Below are 18,408 nucleotides of genomic sequence, written 5' to 3' on the forward strand. Positions count from 1 at the left end.
ATTGGAAAGTGAAGGCCGACAGTTAGAGCCTCACATGAAATATTTCATTGGCTTCCCACGAGTGCGTAATGCACAGCGTGGCTGTTGCTAGGAAACGGTCTCATTCGCCGTTCGTTAATATCTAGTTTTCTTTGCATCAATGTGAAAATGTTCCTATTACTAAATACAGTTTTGCTAGTCACAGTTCAAACTGGAAGCGACGGAAGAAAGCGGTCCAACGCGCCACATTGTTTCCCGAAAGCGAGGGTGCGTTTAGTACGCCACATCTGACATTGCGTCTCACATATTCTGAAACTGACATAATTCCATCCTACCGAAAAAAGAAACAGATTTCGGAGTGAGGTTCCTGAGGTCTTGCTAGAGATGGAAGTCACTGGAGCGCTTGTCTTGCGCGTCAGATTGGCCGAGCGGTCTAAGGCGCCAGATTTAAGCTCTGCTTCCCGTAAGGGAGCGTGGGTTCGAACCCCACATCTGACAATGCTTTTTAAACATTCTGAAACTAACGTACTCCCTTGATCTTATAGAACAAGTAAATTACGCAGAAACACGCCGTGGAGATTTTACTAGAGACGACAGTGACAGCAGTGCGGGCGTCGCACGTCCGATAGCCCGAGCGGCCGAAAACAAATAGCGGAACATAGTTTCCTCGTGCCGGGTTTTAGCTCTTCTCACGGACGTTTCCGTGGTCGTTGTGTTGTGGCTCAGGGCTATTCCATTTTCCTTCCCTAAAAGGCAACGCGAGAGACTGTCAGGCAAATCCCAAGTGATCTGTACACGGACTAAGACGTCCGCACGTCTGCCAACATTCTCGCCAACTTGTATGCCGTGCCAACGACACGGGTTCATGTCCGATTACCGAAATTAGGCAGCGTTGGCCATGGTTAGTGCTCGGCTGGGTGACGAACTAGGAAGTCCGCGCGTGTTGGTTTCTTCAGTTTTGCCTTTTTCCTTAGTTTTTGGTGCTGCTGTGCGGTAATGGTACGGTCCAGCTCGCTGACCCCCCTCTTGCTCTCGGTACGCAAAGGCGCGAACGTGCGGCCACAGTCAAATGAAAGGGTCCGTTGTGTGTTTGTCGATGTGGACTCTCCCAGTCGTTTCTAGCGCCTGTCCTCTACATATACGCCCATTTGCAAGCGTCAGCTTTCGCGTCAGCCGAGCAAAGTCGAGACAAGTCGACACATGGAGACACACGACGCTGTGAATCGTAATCCGCACTAGCCTACGAAGGGAGAAGGGAAACCATTTGTACCGTTGAAAACACTCTCCTGCGTAAAGGAGACAACTTCCGTGCGATGTCCGGCCTTCGAACCCGGAGCAGCTACTTGGGAAGCAACCATGCTGACCGACACACCACCACCGCCTTCTGCTACGCGCTGCTTGCGCCATCATGTGTCGCCTTCCCTCCTGGCGCCAGAGGCCGAAGGCGATAGCGCTGCAGGCGCTCAACGCCGAGTGCAACGCGAGCACCACTGAACCCGATTTCCTGGCGCTGCTAGGGTGACATACTGTAACTAGGCGCAGAACTGACTTTCTCTGATAAATTGGCCCTTTAATGCACATCAGGGCGAACACGAAATTTCTAATATGAAGTACTCACTGACGATCCAAAGACGTTTCAGTATGTATGCGTCGGTACCACCGGGGCAGTGCCTAAGTATTGGAAAGTGAAGGCCGACAGTTAGAGCCTCACATGAAATATTTCATTGGCTTCCCACGAGTGCGTAATGCACAGCGTGGCTGTTGCTAGGAAACGGTCTCATTCGCCGTTCGTTAATATCTAGTTTTCTTTGCATCAATGTGAAAATGTTCCTATTACTAAATACAGTTTTGCTAGTCACAGTTCAAACTGGAAGCGACGGAAGAAAGCGGTCCAACGCGCCACATTGTTTCCCGAAAGCGAGGGTGCGTTTAGTACGCCACATCTGACATTGCGTCTCACATATTCTGAAACTGACATAATTCCATCCTACCGAAAAAAGAAACAGATTTCGGAGTGAGGTTCCTGAGGTCTTGCTAGAGATGGAAGTCACTGGAGCGCTTGTCTTGCGCGTCAGATTGGCCGAGCGGTCTAAGGCGCCAGATTTAAGCTCTGCTTCCCGTAAGGGAGCGTGGGTTCGAACCCCACATCTGACAATGCTTTTTAAACATTCTGAAACTAACGTACTCCCTTGATCTTATAGAACAAGTAAATTACGCAGAAACACGCCGTGGAGATTTTACTAGAGACGACAGTGACAGCAGTGCGGGCGTCGCACGTCCGATAGCCCGAGCGGCCGAAAACAAATAGCGGAACATAGTTTCCTCGTGCCGGGTTTTAGCTCTTCTCACGGACGTTTCCGTGGTCGTTGTGTTGTGGCTCAGGGCTATTCCATTTTCCTTCCCTAAAAGGCAACGCGAGAGACTGTCAGGCAAATCCCAAGTGATCTGTACACGGACTAAGACGTCCGCACGTCTGCCAACATTCTCGCCAACTTGTATGCCGTGCCAACGACACGGGTTCATGTCCGATTACCGAAATTAGGCAGCGTTGGCCATGGTTAGTGCTCGGCTGGGTGACGAACTAGGAAGTCCGCGTGTGTTGGTTTCTTCAGTTTTGCCTTTTTCCTTAGTTTTTGGTGCTGCTGTGCGGTAATGGTACGGTCCAGCTCGCTGACCCCCCTCTTGCTCTCGGTACGCAAAGGCGCGAACGTGCGGCCACAGTCAAATGAAAGGGTCCGTTGTGTGTTTGTCGATGTGGACTCTCCCAGTCGTTTCTAGCGCCTGTCCTCTACATATACGCCCATTTGCAAGCGTCAGCTTTCGCGTCAGCCGAGCAAAGTCGAGACAAGTCGACACATGGAGACACACGATGCTGTGAATCGTAATCCGCACTAGCCTACGAAGGGAGAAGGGAAACCATTTGTACCGTTGAAAACACTCTCCTGCGTAAAGGAGACAACTTCCGTGCGATGTCCGGCCTTCGAACCCGGAGCAGCTACTTGGGAAGCAACCATGCTGACCGACACACCACCACCGCCTTCTGCTACGCGCTGCTTGCGCCATCATGTGTCGCCTTCCCTCCTGGCGCCAGAGGCCGAAGGCGATAGCGCTGCAGGCGCTCAACGCCGAGTGCAACGCGAGCACCACTGAACCCGATTTCCTGGCGCTGCTAGGGTGACATACTGTAACTAGGCGCAGAACTGACTTTCTCTGATAAATTGGCCCTTTAATGCACATCAGGGCGAACACGAAATTTCTAATATGAAGTACTCACTGACGATCCAAAGACGTTTCAGTATGTATGCGTCGGTACCACCGGGGCAGTGCCTAAGTATTGGAAAGTGAAGGCCGACAGTTAGAGCCTCACATGAAATATTTCATTGGCTTCCCACGAGTGCGTAATGCACAGCGTGGCTGTTGCTAGGAAACGGTCTCATTCGCCGTTCGTTAATATCTAGTTTTCTTTGCATCAATGTGAAAATGTTCCTATTACTAAATACAGTTTTGCTAGTCACAGTTCAAACTGGAAGCGACGGAAGAAAGCGGTCCAACGCGCCACATTGTTTCCCGAAAGCGAGGGTGCGTTTAGTACGCCACATCTGACATTGCGTCTCACATATTCTGAAACTGACATAATTCCATCCTACCGAAAAAAGAAACAGATTTCGGAGTGAGGTTCCTGAGGTCTTGCTAGAGATGGAAGTCACTGGAGCGCTTGTCTTGCGCGTCAGATTGGCCGAGCGGTCTAAGGCGCCAGATTTAAGCTCTGCTTCCCGTAAGGGAGCGTGGGTTCGAACCCCACATCTGACAATGCTTTTTAAACATTCTGAAACTAACGTACTCCCTTGATCTTATAGAACAAGTAAATTACGCAGAAACACGCCGTGGAGATTTTACTAGAGACGACAGTGACAGCAGTGCGGGCGTCGCACGTCCGATAGCCCGAGCGGCCGAAAACAAATAGCGGAACATAGTTTCCTCGTGCCGGGTTTTAGCTCTTCTCACGGACGTTTCCGTGGTCGTTGTGTTGTGGCTCAGGGCTATTCCATTTTCCTTCCCTAAAAGGCAACGCGAGAGACTGTCAGGCAAATCCCAAGTGATCTGTACACGGACTAAGACGTCCGCACGTCTGCCAACATTCTCGCCAACTTGTATGCCGTGCCAACGACACGGGTTCATGTCCGATTACCGAAATTAGGCAGCGTTGGCCATGGTTAGTGCTCGGCTGGGTGACGAACTAGGAAGTCCGCGTGTGTTGGTTTCTTCAGTTTTGCCTTTTTCCTTAGTTTTTGGTGCTGCTGTGCGGTAATGGTACGGTCCAGCTCGCTGACCCCCCTCTTGCTCTCGGTACGCAAAGGCGCGAACGTGCGGCCACAGTCAAATGAAAGGGTCCGTTGTGTGTTTGTCGATGTGGACTCTCCCAGTCGTTTCTAGCGCCTGTCCTCTACATATACGCCCATTTGCAAGCGTCAGCTTTCGCGTCAGCCGAGCAAAGTCGAGACAAGTCGACACATGGAGACACACGATGCTGTGAATCGTAATCCGCACTAGCCTACGAAGGGAGAAGGGAAACCATTTGTACCGTTGAAAACACTCTCCTGCGTAAAGGAGACAACTTCCGTGCGATGTCCGGCCTTCGAACCCGGAGCAGCTACTTGGGAAGCAACCATGCTGACCGACACACCACCACCGCCTTCTGCTACGCGCTGCTTGCGCCATCATGTGTCGCCTTCCCTCCTGGCGCCAGAGGCCGAAGGCGATAGCGCTGCAGGCGCTCAACGCCGAGTGCAACGCGAGCACCACTGAACCCGATTTCCTGGCGCTGCTAGGGTGACATACTGTAACTAGGCGCAGAACTGACTTTCTCTGATAAATTGGCCCTTTAATGCACATCAGGGCGAACACGAAATTTCTAATATGAAGTACTCACTGACGATCCAAAGACGTTTCAGTATGTATGCGTCGGTACCACCGGGGCAGTGCCTAAGTATTGGAAAGTGAAGGCCGACAGTTAGAGCCTCACATGAAATATTTCATTGGCTTCCCACGAGTGCGTAATGCACAGCGTGGCTGTTGCTAGGAAACGGTCTCATTCGCCGTTCGTTAATATCTAGTTTTCTTTGCATCAATGTGAAAATGTTCCTATTACTAAATACAGTTTTGCTAGTCACAGTTCAAACTGGAAGCGACGGAAGAAAGCGGTCCAACGCGCCACATTGTTTCCCGAAAGCGAGGGTGCGTTTAGTACGCCACATCTGACATTGCGTCTCACATATTCTGAAACTGACATAATTCCATCCTACCGAAAAAAGAAACAGATTTCGGAGTGAGGTTCCTGAGGTCTTGCTAGAGATGGAAGTCACTGGAGCGCTTGTCTTGCGCGTCAGATTGGCCGAGCGGTCTAAGGCGCCAGATTTAAGCTCTGCTTCCCGTAAGGGAGCGTGGGTTCGAACCCCACATCTGACAATGCTTTTTAAACATTCTGAAACTAACGTACTCCCTTGATCTTATAGAACAAGTAAATTACGCAGAAACACGCCGTGGAGATTTTACTAGAGACGACAGTGACAGCAGTGCGGGCGTCGCACGTCCGATAGCCCGAGCGGCCGAAAACAAATAGCGGAACATAGTTTCCTCGTGCCGGGTTTTAGCTCTTCTCACGGACGTTTCCGTGGTCGTTGTGTTGTGGCTCAGGGCTATTCCATTTTCCTTCCCTAAAAGGCAACGCGAGAGACTGTCAGGCAAATCCCAAGTGATCTGTACACGGACTAAGACGTCCGCACGTCTGCCAACATTCTCGCCAACTTGTATGCCGTGCCAACGACACGGGTTCATGTCCGATTACCGAAATTAGGCAGCGTTGGCCATGGTTAGTGCTCGGCTGGGTGACGAACTAGGAAGTCCGCGTGTGTTGGTTTCTTCAGTTTTGCCTTTTTCCTTAGTTTTTGGTGCTGCTGTGCGGTAATGGTACGGTCCAGCTCGCTGACCCCCCTCTTGCTCTCGGTACGCAAAGGCGCGAACGTGCGGCCACAGTCAAATGAAAGGGTCCGTTGTGTGTTTGTCGATGTGGACTCTCCCAGTCGTTTCTAGCGCCTGTCCTCTACATATACGCCCATTTGCAAGCGTCAGCTTTCGCGTCAGCCGAGCAAAGTCGAGACAAGTCGACACATGGAGACACACGATGCTGTGAATCGTAATCCGCACTAGCCTACGAAGGGAGAAGGGAAACCATTTGTACCGTTGAAAACACTCTCCTGCGTAAAGGAGACAACTTCCGTGCGATGTCCGGCCTTCGAACCCGGAGCAGCTACTTGGGAAGCAACCATGCTGACCGACACACCACCACCGCCTTCTGCTACGCGCTGCTTGCGCCATCATGTGTCGCCTTCCCTCCTGGCGCCAGAGGCCGAAGGCGATAGCGCTGCAGGCGCTCAACGCCGAGTGCAACGCGAGCACCACTGAACCCGATTTCCTGGCGCTGCTAGGGTGACATACTGTAACTAGGCGCAGAACTGACTTTCTCTGATAAATTGGCCCTTTAATGCACATCAGGGCGAACACGAAATTTCTAATATGAAGTACTCACTGACGATCCAAAGACGTTTCAGTATGTATGCGTCGGTACCACCGGGGCAGTGCCTAAGTATTGGAAAGTGAAGGCCGACAGTTAGAGCCTCACATGAAATATTTCATTGGCTTCCCACGAGTGCGTAATGCACAGCGTGGCTGTTGCTAGGAAACGGTCTCATTCGCCGTTCGTTAATATCTAGTTTTCTTTGCATCAATGTGAAAATGTTCCTATTACTAAATACAGTTTTGCTAGTCACAGTTCAAACTGGAAGCGACGGAAGAAAGCGGTCCAACGCGCCACATTGTTTCCCGAAAGCGAGGGTGCGTTTAGTACGCCACATCTGACATTGCGTCTCACATATTCTGAAACTGACATAATTCCATCCTACCGAAAAAAGAAACAGATTTCGGAGTGAGGTTCCTGAGGTCTTGCTAGAGATGGAAGTCACTGGAGCGCTTGTCTTGCGCGTCAGATTGGCCGAGCGGTCTAAGGCGCCAGATTTAAGCTCTGCTTCCCGTAAGGGAGCGTGGGTTCGAACCCCACATCTGACAATGCTTTTTAAACATTCTGAAACTAACGTACTCCCTTGATCTTATAGAACAAGTAAATTACGCAGAAACACGCCGTGGAGATTTTACTAGAGACGACAGTGACAGCAGTGCGGGCGTCGCACGTCCGATAGCCCGAGCGGCCGAAAACAAATAGCGGAACATAGTTTCCTCGTGCCGGGTTTTAGCTCTTCTCACGGACGTTTCCGTGGTCGTTGTGTTGTGGCTCAGGGCTATTCCATTTTCCTTCCCTAAAAGGCAACGCGAGAGACTGTCAGGCAAATCCCAAGTGATCTGTACACGGACTAAGACGTCCGCACGTCTGCCAACATTCTCGCCAACTTGTATGCCGTGCCAACGACACGGGTTCATGTCCGATTACCGAAATTAGGCAGCGTTGGCCATGGTTAGTGCTCGGCTGGGTGACGAACTAGGAAGTCCGCGTGTGTTGGTTTCTTCAGTTTTGCCTTTTTCCTTAGTTTTTGGTGCTGCTGTGCGGTAATGGTACGGTCCAGCTCGCTGACCCCCCTCTTGCTCTCGGTACGCAAAGGCGCGAACGTGCGGCCACAGTCAAATGAAAGGGTCCGTTGTGTGTTTGTCGATGTGGACTCTCCCAGTCGTTTCTAGCGCCTGTCCTCTACATATACGCCCATTTGCAAGCGTCAGCTTTCGCGTCAGCCGAGCAAAGTCGAGACAAGTCGACACATGGAGACACACGATGCTGTGAATCGTAATCCGCACTAGCCTACGAAGGGAGAAGGGAAACCATTTGTACCGTTGAAAACACTCTCCTGCGTAAAGGAGACAACTTCCGTGCGATGTCCGGCCTTCGAACCCGGAGCAGCTACTTGGGAAGCAACCATGCTGACCGACACACCACCACCGCCTTCTGCTACGCGCTGCTTGCGCCATCATGTGTCGCCTTCCCTCCTGGCGCCAGAGGCCGAAGGCGATAGCGCTGCAGGCGCTCAACGCCGAGTGCAACGCGAGCACCACTGAACCCGATTTCCTGGCGCTGCTAGGGTGACATACTGTAACTAGGCGCAGAACTGACTTTCTCTGATAAATTGGCCCTTTAATGCACATCAGGGCGAACACGAAATTTCTAATATGAAGTACTCACTGACGATCCAAAGACGTTTCAGTATGTATGCGTCGGTACCACCGGGGCAGTGCCTAAGTATTGGAAAGTGAAGGCCGACAGTTAGAGCCTCACATGAAATATTTCATTGGCTTCCCACGAGTGCGTAATGCACAGCGTGGCTGTTGCTAGGAAACGGTCTCATTCGCCGTTCGTTAATATCTAGTTTTCTTTGCATCAATGTGAAAATGTTCCTATTACTAAATACAGTTTTGCTAGTCACAGTTCAAACTGGAAGCGACGGAAGAAAGCGGTCCAACGCGCCACATTGTTTCCCGAAAGCGAGGGTGCGTTTAGTACGCCACATCTGACATTGCGTCTCACATATTCTGAAACTGACATAATTCCATCCTACCGAAAAAAGAAACAGATTTCGGAGTGAGGTTCCTGAGGTCTTGCTAGAGATGGAAGTCACTGGAGCGCTTGTCTTGCGCGTCAGATTGGCCGAGCGGTCTAAGGCGCCAGATTTAAGCTCTGCTTCCCGTAAGGGAGCGTGGGTTCGAACCCCACATCTGACAATGCTTTTTAAACATTCTGAAACTAACGTACTCCCTTGATCTTATAGAACAAGTAAATTACGCAGAAACACGCCGTGGAGATTTTACTAGAGACGACAGTGACAGCAGTGCGGGCGTCGCACGTCCGATAGCCCGAGCGGCCGAAAACAAATAGCGGAACATAGTTTCCTCGTGCCGGGTTTTAGCTCTTCTCACGGACGTTTCCGTGGTCGTTGTGTTGTGGCTCAGGGCTATTCCATTTTCCTTCCCTAAAAGGCAACGCGAGAGACTGTCAGGCAAATCCCAAGTGATCTGTACACGGACTAAGACGTCCGCACGTCTGCCAACATTCTCGCCAACTTGTATGCCGTGCCAACGACACGGGTTCATGTCCGATTACCGAAATTAGGCAGCGTTGGCCATGGTTAGTGCTCGGCTGGGTGACGAACTAGGAAGTCCGCGTGTGTTGGTTTCTTCAGTTTTGCCTTTTTCCTTAGTTTTTGGTGCTGCTGTGCGGTAATGGTACGGTCCAGCTCGCTGACCCCCCTCTTGCTCTCGGTACGCAAAGGCGCGAACGTGCGGCCACAGTCAAATGAAAGGGTCCGTTGTGTGTTTGTCGATGTGGACTCTCCCAGTCGTTTCTAGCGCCTGTCCTCTACATATACGCCCATTTGCAAGCGTCAGCTTTCGCGTCAGCCGAGCAAAGTCGAGACAAGTCGACACATGGAGACACACGATGCTGTGAATCGTAATCCGCACTAGCCTACGAAGGGAGAAGGGAAACCATTTGTACCGTTGAAAACACTCTCCTGCGTAAAGGAGACAACTTCCGTGCGATGTCCGGCCTTCGAACCCGGAGCAGCTACTTGGGAAGCAACCATGCTGACCGACACACCACCACCGCCTTCTGCTACGCGCTGCTTGCGCCATCATGTGTCGCCTTCCCTCCTGGCGCCAGAGGCCGAAGGCGATAGCGCTGCAGGCGCTCAACGCCGAGTGCAACGCGAGCACCACTGAACCCGATTTCCTGGCGCTGCTAGGGTGACATACTGTAACTAGGCGCAGAACTGACTTTCTCTGATAAATTGGCCCTTTAATGCACATCAGGGCGAACACGAAATTTCTAATATGAAGTACTCACTGACGATCCAAAGACGTTTCAGTATGTATGCGTCGGTACCACCGGGGCAGTGCCTAAGTATTGGAAAGTGAAGGCCGACAGTTAGAGCCTCACATGAAATATTTCATTGGCTTCCCACGAGTGCGTAATGCACAGCGTGGCTGTTGCTAGGAAACGGTCTCATTCGCCGTTCGTTAATATCTAGTTTTCTTTGCATCAATGTGAAAATGTTCCTATTACTAAATACAGTTTTGCTAGTCACAGTTCAAACTGGAAGCGACGGAAGAAAGCGGTCCAACGCGCCACATTGTTTCCCGAAAGCGAGGGTGCGTTTAGTACGCCACATCTGACATTGCGTCTCACATATTCTGAAACTGACATAATTCCATCCTACCGAAAAAAGAAACAGATTTCGGAGTGAGGTTCCTGAGGTCTTGCTAGAGATGGAAGTCACTGGAGCGCTTGTCTTGCGCGTCAGATTGGCCGAGCGGTCTAAGGCGCCAGATTTAAGCTCTGCTTCCCGTAAGGGAGCGTGGGTTCGAACCCCACATCTGACAATGCTTTTTAAACATTCTGAAACTAACGTACTCCCTTGATCTTATAGAACAAGTAAATTACGCAGAAACACGCCGTGGAGATTTTACTAGAGACGACAGTGACAGCAGTGCGGGCGTCGCACGTCCGATAGCCCGAGCGGCCGAAAACAAATAGCGGAACATAGTTTCCTCGTGCCGGGTTTTAGCTCTTCTCACGGACGTTTCCGTGGTCGTTGTGTTGTGGCTCAGGGCTATTCCATTTTCCTTCCCTAAAAGGCAACGCGAGAGACTGTCAGGCAAATCCCAAGTGATCTGTACACGGACTAAGACGTCCGCACGTCTGCCAACATTCTCGCCAACTTGTATGCCGTGCCAACGACACGGGTTCATGTCCGATTACCGAAATTAGGCAGCGTTGGCCATGGTTAGTGCTCGGCTGGGTGACGAACTAGGAAGTCCGCGTGTGTTGGTTTCTTCAGTTTTGCCTTTTTCCTTAGTTTTTGGTGCTGCTGTGCGGTAATGGTACGGTCCAGCTCGCTGACCCCCCTCTTGCTCTCGGTACGCAAAGGCGCGAACGTGCGGCCACAGTCAAATGAAAGGGTCCGTTGTGTGTTTGTCGATGTGGACTCTCCCAGTCGTTTCTAGCGCCTGTCCTCTACATATACGCCCATTTGCAAGCGTCAGCTTTCGCGTCAGCCGAGCAAAGTCGAGACAAGTCGACACATGGAGACACACGATGCTGTGAATCGTAATCCGCACTAGCCTACGAAGGGAGAAGGGAAACCATTTGTACCGTTGAAAACACTCTCCTGCGTAAAGGAGACAACTTCCGTGCGATGTCCGGCCTTCGAACCCGGAGCAGCTACTTGGGAAGCAACCATGCTGACCGACACACCACCACCGCCTTCTGCTACGCGCTGCTTGCGCCATCATGTGTCGCCTTCCCTCCTGGCGCCAGAGGCCGAAGGCGATAGCGCTGCAGGCGCTCAACGCCGAGTGCAACGCGAGCACCACTGAACCCGATTTCCTGGCGCTGCTAGGGTGACATACTGTAACTAGGCGCAGAACTGACTTTCTCTGATAAATTGGCCCTTTAATGCACATCAGGGCGAACACGAAATTTCTAATATGAAGTACTCACTGACGATCCAAAGACGTTTCAGTATGTATGCGTCGGTACCACCGGGGCAGTGCCTAAGTATTGGAAAGTGAAGGCCGACAGTTAGAGCCTCACATGAAATATTTCATTGGCTTCCCACGAGTGCGTAATGCACAGCGTGGCTGTTGCTAGGAAACGGTCTCATTCGCCGTTCGTTAATATCTAGTTTTCTTTGCATCAATGTGAAAATGTTCCTATTACTAAATACAGTTTTGCTAGTCACAGTTCAAACTGGAAGCGACGGAAGAAAGCGGTCCAACGCGCCACATTGTTTCCCGAAAGCGAGGGTGCGTTTAGTACGCCACATCTGACATTGCGTCTCACATATTCTGAAACTGACATAATTCCATCCTACCGAAAAAAGAAACAGATTTCGGAGTGAGGTTCCTGAGGTCTTGCTAGAGATGGAAGTCACTGGAGCGCTTGTCTTGCGCGTCAGATTGGCCGAGCGGTCTAAGGCGCCAGATTTAAGCTCTGCTTCCCGTAAGGGAGCGTGGGTTCGAACCCCACATCTGACAATGCTTTTTAAACATTCTGAAACTAACGTACTCCCTTGATCTTATAGAACAAGTAAATTACGCAGAAACACGCCGTGGAGATTTTACTAGAGACGACAGTGACAGCAGTGCGGGCGTCGCACGTCCGATAGCCCGAGCGGCCGAAAACAAATAGCGGAACATAGTTTCCTCGTGCCGGGTTTTAGCTCTTCTCACGGACGTTTCCGTGGTCGTTGTGTTGTGGCTCAGGGCTATTCCATTTTCCTTCCCTAAAAGGCAACGCGAGAGACTGTCAGGCAAATCCCAAGTGATCTGTACACGGACTAAGACGTCCGCACGTCTGCCAACATTCTCGCCAACTTGTATGCCGTGCCAACGACACGGGTTCATGTCCGATTACCGAAATTAGGCAGCGTTGGCCATGGTTAGTGCTCGGCTGGGTGACGAACTAGGAAGTCCGCGTGTGTTGGTTTCTTCAGTTTTGCCTTTTTCCTTAGTTTTTGGTGCTGCTGTGCGGTAATGGTACGGTCCAGCTCGCTGACCCCCCTCTTGCTCTCGGTACACAAAGGCGCGAACGTGCGGCCACAGTCAAATGAAAGGGTCCGTTGTGTGTTTGTCGATGTGGACTCTCCCAGTCGTTTCTAGCGCCTGTCCTCTACATATACGCCCATTTGCAAGCGTCAGCTTTCGCGTCAGCCGAGCAAAGTCGAGACAAGTCGACACATGGAGACACACGATGCTGTGAATCGTAATCCGCACTAGCCTACGAAGGGAGAAGGGAAACCATTTGTACCGTTGAAAACACTCTCCTGCGTAAAGGAGACAACTTCCGTGCGATGTCCGGCCTTCGAACCCGGAGCAGCTACTTGGGAAGCAACCATGCTGACCGACACACCACCACCGCCTTCTGCTACGCGCTGCTTGCGCCATCATGTGTCGCCTTCCCTCCTGGCGCCAGAGGCCGAAGGCGATAGCGCTGCAGGCGCTCAACGCCGAGTGCAACGCGAGCACCACTGAACCCGATTTCCTGGCGCTGCTAGGGTGACATACTGTAACTAGGCGCAGAACTGACTTTCTCTGATAAATTGGCCCTTTAATGCACATCAGGGCGAACACGAAATTTCTAATATGAAGTACTCACTGACGATCCAAAGACGTTTCAGTATGTATGCGTCGGTACCACCGGGGCAGTGCCTAAGTATTGGAAAGTGAAGGCCGACAGTTAGAGCCTCACATGAAATATTTCATTGGCTTCCCACGAGTGCGTAATGCACAGCGTGGCTGTTGCTAGGAAACGGTCTCATTCGCCGTTCGTTAATATCTAGTTTTCTTTGCATCAATGTGAAAATGTTCCTATTACTAAATACAGTTTTGCTAGTCACAGTTCAAACTGGAAGCGACGGAAGAAAGCGGTCCAACGCGCCACATTGTTTCCCGAAAGCGAGGGTGCGTTTAGTACGCCACATCTGACATTGCGTCTCACATATTCTGAAACTGACATAATTCCATCCTACCGAAAAAAGAAACAGATTTCGGAGTGAGGTTCCTGAGGTCTTGCTAGAGATGGAAGTCACTGGAGCGCTTGTCTTGCGCGTCAGATTGGCCGAGCGGTCTAAGGCGCCAGATTTAAGCTCTGCTTCCCGTAAGGGAGCGTGGGTTCGAACCCCACATCTGACAATGCTTTTTAAACATTCTGAAACTAACGTACTCCCTTGATCTTATAGAACAAGTAAATTACGCAGAAACACGCCGTGGAGATTTTACTAGAGACGACAGTGACAGCAGTGCGGGCGTCGCACGTCCGATAGCCCGAGCGGCCGAAAACAAATAGCGGAACATAGTTTCCTCGTGCCGGGTTTTAGCTCTTCTCACGGACGTTTCCGTGGTCGTTGTGTTGTGGCTCAGGGCTATTCCATTTTCCTTCCCTAAAAGGCAACGCGAGAGACTGTCAGGCAAATCCCAAGTGATCTGTACACGGACTAAGACGTCCGCACGTCTGCCAACATTCTCGCCAACTTGTATGCCGTGCCAACGACACGGGTTCATGTCCGATTACCGAAATTAGGCAGCGTTGGCCATGGTTAGTGCTCGGCTGGGTGACGAACTAGGAAGTCCGCGTGTGTTGGTTTCTTCAGTTTTGCCTTTTTCCTTAGTTTTTGGTGCTGCTGTGCGGTAATGGTACGGTCCAGCTCGCTGACCCCCCTCTTGCTCTCGGTACACAAAGGCGCGAACGTGCGGCCACAGTCAAATGAAAGGGTCCGTTGTGTGTTTGTCGATGTGGACTCTCCCAGTCGTTTCTAGCGCCTGTCCTCTACATATACGCCCATTTGCAAGCGTCAGCTTTCGCGTCAGCCGAGCAAAGTCGAGACAAGTCGACACATGGAGACACACGATGCTGTGAATCGTAATCCGCACTAGCCTACGAAGGGAGAAGGGAAACCATTTGTACCGTTGAAAACACTCTCCTGCGTAAAGGAGACAACTTCCGTGCGATGTCCGGCCTTCGAACCCGGAGCAGCTACTTGGGAAGCAACCATGCTGACCGACACACCACCACCGCCTTCTGCTACGCGCTGCTTGCGCCATCATGTGTCGCCTTCCCTCCTGGCGCCAGAGGCCGAAGGCGATAGCGCTGCAGGCGCTCAACGCCGAGTGCAACGCGAGCACCACTGAACCCGATTTCCTGGCGCTGCTAGGGTGACATACTGTAACTAGGCGCAGAACTGACTTTCTCTGATAAATTGGCCCTTTAATGCACATCAGGGCGAACACGAAATTTCTAATATGAAGTACTCACTGACGATCCAAAGACGTTTCAGTATGTATGCGTCGGTACCACCGGGGCAGTGCCTAAGTATTGGAAAGTGAAGGCCGACAGTTAGAGCCTCACATGAAATATTTCATTGGCTTCCCACGAGTGCGTAATGCACAGCGTGGCTGTTGCTAGGAAACGGTCTCATTCGCCGTTCGTTAATATCTAGTTTTCTTTGCATCAATGTGAAAATGTTCCTATTACTAAATACAGTTTTGCTAGTCACAGTTCAAACTGGAAGCGACGGAAGAAAGCGGTCCAACGCGCCACATTGTTTCCCGAAAGCGAGGGTGCGTTTAGTACGCCACATCTGACATTGCGTCTCACATATTCTGAAACTGACATAATTCCATCCTACCGAAAAAAGAAACAGATTTCGGAGTGAGGTTCCTGAGGTCTTGCTAGAGATGGAAGTCACTGGAGCGCTTGTCTTGCGCGTCAGATTGGCCGAGCGGTCTAGGGCGCCAGATTTAAGCTCTGCTTCCCGTAAGGGAGCGTGGGTTCGAACCCCACATCTGACAATGCTTTTTAAACATTCTGAAACTAACGTACTCCCTTGATCTTATAGAACAAGTAAATTACGCAGAAACACGCCGTGGAGATTTTACTAGAGACGACAGTGACAGCAGTGCGGGCGTCGCACGTCCGATAGCCCGAGCGGCCGAAAACAAATAGCGGAACATAGTTTCCTCGTGCCGGGTTTTAGCTCTTCTCACGGACGTTTCCGTGGTCGTTGTGTTGTGGCTCAGGGCTATTCCATTTTCCTTCCCTAAAAGGCAACGCGAGAGACTGTCAGGCAAATCCCAAGTGATCTGTACACGGACTAAGACGTCCGCACGTCTGCCAACATTCTCGCCAACTTGTATGCCGTGCCAACGACACGGGTTCATGTCCGATTACCGAAATTAGGCAGCGTTGGCCATGGTTAGTGCTCGGCTGGGTGACGAACTAGGAAGTCCGCGTGTGTTGGTTTCTTCAGTTTTGCCTTTTTCCTTAGTTTTTGGTGCTGCTGTGCGGTAATGGTACGGTCCAGCTCGCTGACCCCCCCTCTTGCTCTCGGTACGCAAAGGCGCGAACGTGCGGCCACAGTCAAATGAAAGGGTCCGTTGTGTGTTTGTCGATGTGGACTCTCCCAGTCGTTTCTAGCGCCTGTCCTCTACATATACGCCCATTTGCAAGCGTCAGCTTTCGCGTCAGCCGAGCAAAGTCGAGACAAGTCGACACATGGAGACACACGATGCTGTGAATCGTAATCCGCACTAGCCTACGAAGGGAGAAGGGAAACCATTTGTACCGTTGAAAACACTCTCCTGCGTAAAGGAGACAACTTCCGTGCGATGTCCGGCCTTCGAACCCGGAGCAGCTACTTGGGAAGCAACCATGCTGACCGACACACCACCACCGCCTTCTGCTACGCGCTGCTTGCGCCATCATGTGTCGCCTTCCCTCCTGGCGCCAGAGGCCGAAGGCGATAGCGCTGCAGGCGCTCAACGCCGAGTGCAACGCGAGCACCACTGAACCCGATTTCCTGGCGCTGCTAGGGTGACATACTGTAACTAGGCGCAGAACTGACTTTCTCTGATAAATTGGCCCTTTAATGCACATCAGGGCGAACACGAAATTTCTAATATGAAGTACTCACTGACGATCCAAAGACGTTTCAGTATGTATGCGTCGGTACCACCGGGGCAGTGCCTAAGTATTGGAAAGTGAAGGCCGACAGTTAGAGCCTCACATGAAATATTTCATTGGCTTCCCACGAGTGCGTAATGCACAGCGTGGCTGTTGCTAGGAAACGGTCTCATTCGCCGTTCGTTAATATCTAGTTTTCTTTGCATCAATGTGAAAATGTTCCTATTACTAAATACAGTTTTGCTAGTCACAGTTCAAACTGGAAGCGACGGAAGAAAGCGGTCCAACGCGCCACATTGTTTCCCGAAAGCGAGGGTGCGTTTAGTACGCCACATCTGACATTGCGTCTCACATATTCTGAAACTGACATAATTCCATCCTACCGAAAAAAGAAACAGATTTCGGAGTGAGGTTCCTGAGGTCTTGCTAGAGATGGAAGTCACTGGAGCGCTTGTCTTGCGCGTCAGATTGGCCGAGCGGTCTAAGGCGCCAGATTTAGGCTCTGCTTCCCGTAAGGGAGCGTGGGTTCGAACCCCACATCTGACAATGCTTTTTAAACATTCTGAAACTAACGTACTCCCTTGATCTTATAGAACAAGTAAATTACGCAGAAACACGCCGTGGAGATTTTACTAGAGACGACAGTGACAGCAGTGCGGGCGTCGCACGTCCGATAGCCCGAGCGGCCGAAAACAAATAGCGGAACATAGTTTCCTCGTGCCGGGTTTTAGCTCTTCTCACGGACGTTTCCGTGGTCGTTGTGTTGTGGCTCAGGGCTATTCCATTTTCCTTCCCTAAAAGGCAACGCGAGAGACTGTCAGGCAAATCCCAAGTGATCTGTACACGGACTAAGACGTCCGCACGTCTGCCAACATTCTCGCCAACTTGTATGCCGTGCCAACGACACGGGTTCATGTCCGATTACCGAAATTAGGCAGCGTTGGCCATGGTTAGTGCTCGGCTGGGTGACGAACTAGGAAGTCCGCGTGTGTTGGTTTCTTCAGTTTTGCCTTTTTCCTTAGTTTTTGGTGCTGCTGTGCGGTAATGGTACGGTCCAGCTCGCTGACCCCCCTCTTGCTCTCGGTACGCAAAGGCGCGAACGTGCGGCCACAGTCAAATGAAAGGGTCCGTTGTGTGTTTGTCGATGTGGACTCTCCCAGTCGTTTCTAGCGCCTGTCCTCTACATATACGCCCATTTGCAAGCGTCAGCTTTCGCGTCAGCCGAGCAAAGTCGAGACAAGTCGACACATGGAGACACACGATGCTGTGAATCGTAATCCGCACTAGCCTACGAAGGGAGAAGGGAAACCATTTGTACCGTTGAAAACACTCTCCTGCGTAAAGGAGACAACTTCCGTGCGATGTCCGGCCTTCGAACCCGGAGCAGCTACTTGGGAAGCAACCATGCTGACCGACACACCACCACCGCCTTCTGCTACGCGCTGCTTGCGCCATCATGTGTCGCCTTCCCTCCTGGCGCCAGAGGCCGAAGGCGATAGCGCTGCAGGCGCTCAACGCCGAGTGCAACGCGAGCACCACTGAACCCGATTTCCTGGCGCTGCTAGGGTGACATACTGTAACTAGGCGCAGAACTGACTTTCTCTGATAAATTGGCCCTTTAATGCACATCAGGGCGAACACGAAATTTCTAATATGAAGTACTCACTGACGATCCAAAGACGTTTCAGTATGTATGCGTCGGTACCACCGGGGCAGTGCCTAAGTATTGGAAAGTGAAGGCCGACAGTTAGAGCCTCACATGAAATATTTCATTGGCTTCCCACGAGTGCGTAATGCACAGCGTGGCTGTTGCTAGGAAACGGTCTCATTCGCCGTTCGTTAATATCTAGTTTTCTTTGCATCAATGTGAAAATGTTCCTATTACTAAATACAGTTTTGCTAGTCACAGTTCAAAC

General features: G+C 51.2%; 11 non-coding genes across 11 annotated transcripts; all 11 read left to right on the plus strand.

The window, feature by feature from the left end:
* Positions 1–393: 393 nt before the first annotated feature.
* Positions 394–477, plus strand: Trnal-uaa. The gene has a single exon. It is a non-coding gene; the product is annotated as a tRNA-Leu (tRNA).
* A 1,572-nt stretch (positions 478–2,049) lies between these two features.
* Positions 2,050–2,133, plus strand: Trnal-uaa. The gene has a single exon. It is a non-coding gene; the product is annotated as a tRNA-Leu (tRNA).
* Positions 2,134–3,705: 1,572 nt separating this feature from the next.
* On the plus strand, positions 3,706–3,789 carry Trnal-uaa. The gene has a single exon. It is a non-coding gene; the product is annotated as a tRNA-Leu (tRNA).
* Positions 3,790–5,361: 1,572 nt separating this feature from the next.
* Positions 5,362–5,445, plus strand: Trnal-uaa. Its single transcript has one exon. It is a non-coding gene; the product is annotated as a tRNA-Leu (tRNA).
* A 1,572-nt stretch (positions 5,446–7,017) lies between these two features.
* Positions 7,018–7,101, plus strand: Trnal-uaa. The gene has a single exon. It is a non-coding gene; the product is annotated as a tRNA-Leu (tRNA).
* Positions 7,102–8,673: 1,572 nt separating this feature from the next.
* Trnal-uaa lies at positions 8,674–8,757 on the plus strand. The gene has a single exon. It is a non-coding gene; the product is annotated as a tRNA-Leu (tRNA).
* Positions 8,758–10,329: 1,572 nt separating this feature from the next.
* Trnal-uaa lies at positions 10,330–10,413 on the plus strand. The gene has a single exon. It is a non-coding gene; the product is annotated as a tRNA-Leu (tRNA).
* A 1,572-nt stretch (positions 10,414–11,985) lies between these two features.
* Positions 11,986–12,069, plus strand: Trnal-uaa. Its single transcript has one exon. It is a non-coding gene; the product is annotated as a tRNA-Leu (tRNA).
* A 1,572-nt stretch (positions 12,070–13,641) lies between these two features.
* Positions 13,642–13,725, plus strand: Trnal-uaa. The gene has a single exon. It is a non-coding gene; the product is annotated as a tRNA-Leu (tRNA).
* Positions 13,726–15,297: 1,572 nt separating this feature from the next.
* On the plus strand, positions 15,298–15,381 carry Trnal-uaa. Its single transcript has one exon. It is a non-coding gene; the product is annotated as a tRNA-Leu (tRNA).
* A 1,573-nt stretch (positions 15,382–16,954) lies between these two features.
* Trnal-uag lies at positions 16,955–17,038 on the plus strand. Its single transcript has one exon. It is a non-coding gene; the product is annotated as a tRNA-Leu (tRNA).
* Positions 17,039–18,408: the final 1,370 nt, after the last annotated feature.

This window comes from Schistocerca piceifrons, unplaced genomic scaffold, assembly GCF_021461385.2.
Source record: "Schistocerca piceifrons isolate TAMUIC-IGC-003096 unplaced genomic scaffold, iqSchPice1.1 HiC_scaffold_30, whole genome shotgun sequence".
Taxonomy (NCBI): Eukaryota; Metazoa; Arthropoda; class Insecta; order Orthoptera; family Acrididae; genus Schistocerca; species Schistocerca piceifrons.